The sequence below is a fragment of the Haliotis cracherodii genome, unplaced genomic scaffold (genome assembly GCF_022045235.1).
Source record: "Haliotis cracherodii isolate W230 unplaced genomic scaffold, xgHalCrac1.p SCAF_2, whole genome shotgun sequence".
Lineage (NCBI taxonomy): Eukaryota > Metazoa > Mollusca > Gastropoda > Lepetellida > Haliotidae > Haliotis > Haliotis cracherodii.
In genome coordinates this window covers 35,626,844-35,630,641 of record NW_027266275.1, presented here as the reverse complement: position 1 = coordinate 35,630,641, position 3,798 = coordinate 35,626,844, and positions in this window count along the sequence as shown.

Here is a 3,798-nt window from a genome sequence, read left to right as displayed (position 1 = left end):
TGATGTTTGGTAACACACAACGTAAAGATGTTCTACTTCTGTGATGTTTGGTAACACACAACGGAAAGATGTTCTACTTCTGTGATGTTTGGTAACACACAACGTAAAGATGTTCTACTTCTGGGATGTTTGGTAACACACAACGGAAAGATGTTCTACTTCTGGGATGTTTGGTAGGAACCATGTTATGGTGTTCCACGTCGGTAGAACGCCATGTCACGATGTTTCATTTCAGCGATGGAGACAATAAATCATTGTTGATAGCAAAATGTGGTCAGTGTCTTAATGCCACAAGAATGGCAATGTATTGGTCTTGCAAATCAATGTATACGCATAACAGAAGGAGAGATCTGAATTTCAAGTTATAACCCAAGATAAGAAGATCAGGATTAAGGATTGAGTGAGTATTCATGAATATGCAGATCCTCACAGCATTAATTCTTTCAGTATGCTTCTGGTATATCGGAAACATATACATGAATCAATTCAAGTGTGATTTATTCATTTTAGAAAACATGCATTTGTAAACAACATTCATTATGAATAATTGTTTTATGGTGATATGCAGATGCTTAATTACATTACATTTGTGTCTTCATATGATAAAACAGGTTCGAAATCATATGTATAGTATACATCTATAATTATGATAAATACCGCGGACATATTCGTTACAAAACAATACAACTGATTCGCTCACTCCAATTTGAGTTTGATCGCCTCCGTGGTTTAATGGCAGAGCGTCCGCACGGGGACCGGAATAATTCTCACAATAACAATAATAACGTATGTATGTTTATGGTCAAGGAGTGCTCATTGTGTTCTCTCCCAGTCTTGTAATGACTTGCTAACATTTCCTTTAAAATACTGTTAATAATAGCAGGTATTTGACAAATATCAATTTTTACAACTTGGCTCAAGATTGATAGTCTGATAGCACGTGATAGCGACAGTAGACTGTGCCTCGAAGATAAGCTTGACATTTTAACGTAGTCTCAACCATAACGACCGCCTCTGTGGTCTAGTCGTAGAGCCTCTGCTCGGAGAACAGGTGGTCTGGAGTTTGATCCCAGGTCGTGTCATACCAATAGACGTTAAAAGATTGTTTTTGCTGTTACCCTGCCTGGCGCTCGGCATTAAGGGGCTAAAACAAGGACTGGTCGGCTCGGAGTCAGTATACCGTGTCTGAGTGGGGTGTTCATGTTAAACTGCGGCACGGTATCTCAGTGAGCTAGCACTATAAATCGGCATCAGTCCTGACTAGTACAAGCACAAACACACACAAACACACACACACAAACACACACAAACACACACACACACACACACACACACGCACGCACGCACGCACGCACGCACGCACGCACGCACGCACGCACGACACATCACGCACGGTTCATGTACGTCACTATAGAACTGCAATAATCTTGGACGCGACGTTAAACCCCATTTCACCTCACACCAATCGAAGCTACTTAGATGGTTAAAAACTATGCTATTTTGACGCCGTTTCAACCAAGTGACGACGTAGTGAATAACCGAGTGAGTTTTTTTGTGACGTGTTACTTCTCCTAAGAGTATTTCATTCATATCACGGCAAGTTAGCTGTAAGTTGGGGGGGGGACAAGTGCTTCACGTTGTATTCGTTACTCATTTGGTGAAACCCACAAGCAGGAGCATGGTACTTACAAACCAAGAAATCTAGGATTCAAACCCACCATCATAACACACTAGCCCGCATCTCTGCACAGCCAGTTGTGTCCCTTAGACGACTGAACCTCTGTCGCCCAGCAGTAAAATGTACAGCAGAAACTCCGAATGGTGGTGTATAGAGTAAATGTCGATGTGGACTAATTCATCGCACATGGAGACATATCTGTGTGGGGTTGTGTTTAAGGAGAGAATTCTACTACGCTTCACAGGTGGCGCAATGATAATCTTGGGTTCAAACTCGTGATTAGCGGATCCTGGCAGCTAGGGGACACAACACAGACCTCTGATGCAATTTTGTGTAGACAAGTAGTGTAACTTTATATTCGAAGGTTTATTTTGAAATTCATGTAAAAGTTCTTATGTGAATAAGGGACAAAATATTTACTTCAAAGGATTAATCAAGTGTCATAAATCAATTTACAGGTGTCAGGCACTATTAACAACACGCTAAATATACATATACGTGACACATGTATTGATAAGAAACGAAAATAAACCTCACTTAATCACAAACTATGCTCGCTGTTATTGAAACCTTATCACCACCGGCATGTGGTCATTGAACATTGATGATTAACAGCAAAGAAAGTAGGTGATAACATAGTAAATACCTTTTTAGAAATAAACATGGGTGGCACAGCTTTGAATACCCCCCAGGCGTTTGAATATATGTGGCACAAGAGGAAAGCACCTCCGGACATAAAGCTGGTCACCAGTTCTACAGAAGGTAGGTTGAACAACGGAGGAATTCTGTCGGAGCTTATTATATATCAACAGCTATCAAGACAATTCCAAGAAATATATGTATATATTCATTAATCCTATTTTAGTGTAAGTCAGTTCATGAGTAAAATTTTAAAAAATTAATTCACCGTGCTAATTATGTTTCTCTCCCCTCGTAAAAATGACACTGCTTTTGTGATAGCGCTTCTAATGACAAGGGACATGGCACGAACATAGAAAAATGATTTACTGTTAGTAGCAGCAATCTGCTTGTCTGTAGTCTGTTTGAGCAAAGGTATTTTAGATATGGTAAAGTAGCGATGGATGTACAGATAAGTTGTTTGTAGTTGCTAGTAGCAACAGGTGTACGATGATGACAACATACGTTGTTTGTAGTTGCTAGTAGCAACGGATGTACAGTCATGACAACATACGTTGTTTGTAGTTGCAGGTAGCAAAGGATGTCCAGTGGTGACAACATGCGTTGTTTGTAGGTACTTGTACCAACGGATTTACTGAGATGATAAAATACATTTTTTATAGGTGCTAGGGTCGACGGATTTTCAGCGATGACATCTTACGTTTTTGGTTGTGGCTAAATCATAGGTGATACGATACTTGTCATAGATGCATAGTACTCACAGCATACGTTGTGTGTTGTCGGGTTTTGATGAATGTAAAGTTTATGCTATATACTTTGTTTACAGCATGTTTGTATCTTGGAAATAAGATTGCCATTGTTGTACACTAAACGTACGATATTCAGATCGAAGCTAGTTCTCATATCGTCATGTAAATGAACTTTTTGCAAACTGTGATGAAACGTGAAAGTTTTCACACACTTGCTTAATCGTACAAGGCAATCATTCAGGTTGGTTGATAGACTGTTTTGTTAAGCAAGAATATCAAAGGGTTTAACACTAAAATATCAATTCTATCGTTCGCAGAAATATCTAATCAACCTAAATCAAGAAGAATTTCAGTTTATTGATATCAAACGGCCATGCCACTTGTATGACAGCATCTGCTAGCCGTTTCGTGGACACCTGGTGCCATCGTGGATATACAACCGCTCTTCATTGTAGCCTCTCATATTTACTGTGGACTGTTTCCTTTCATATGACAAGTCACCCTTGACAGAGATTACATCTATGTATTGTTAAACTCACTTTACATATTTTAAAACATGTTCTTACATTTCGTGCATTTAAAGCCTTCTGAAATAACATTTCCATCTCGAGCAGTCGGAAGCACACTGTAAATTTACATTCCGATTATTCGTATTCTATCACATTACAATAACTGCCGAGCCCGCAGCACCAGTTCCTATCTTTGGGAGATAATCTATGACCGCAGTCTTCA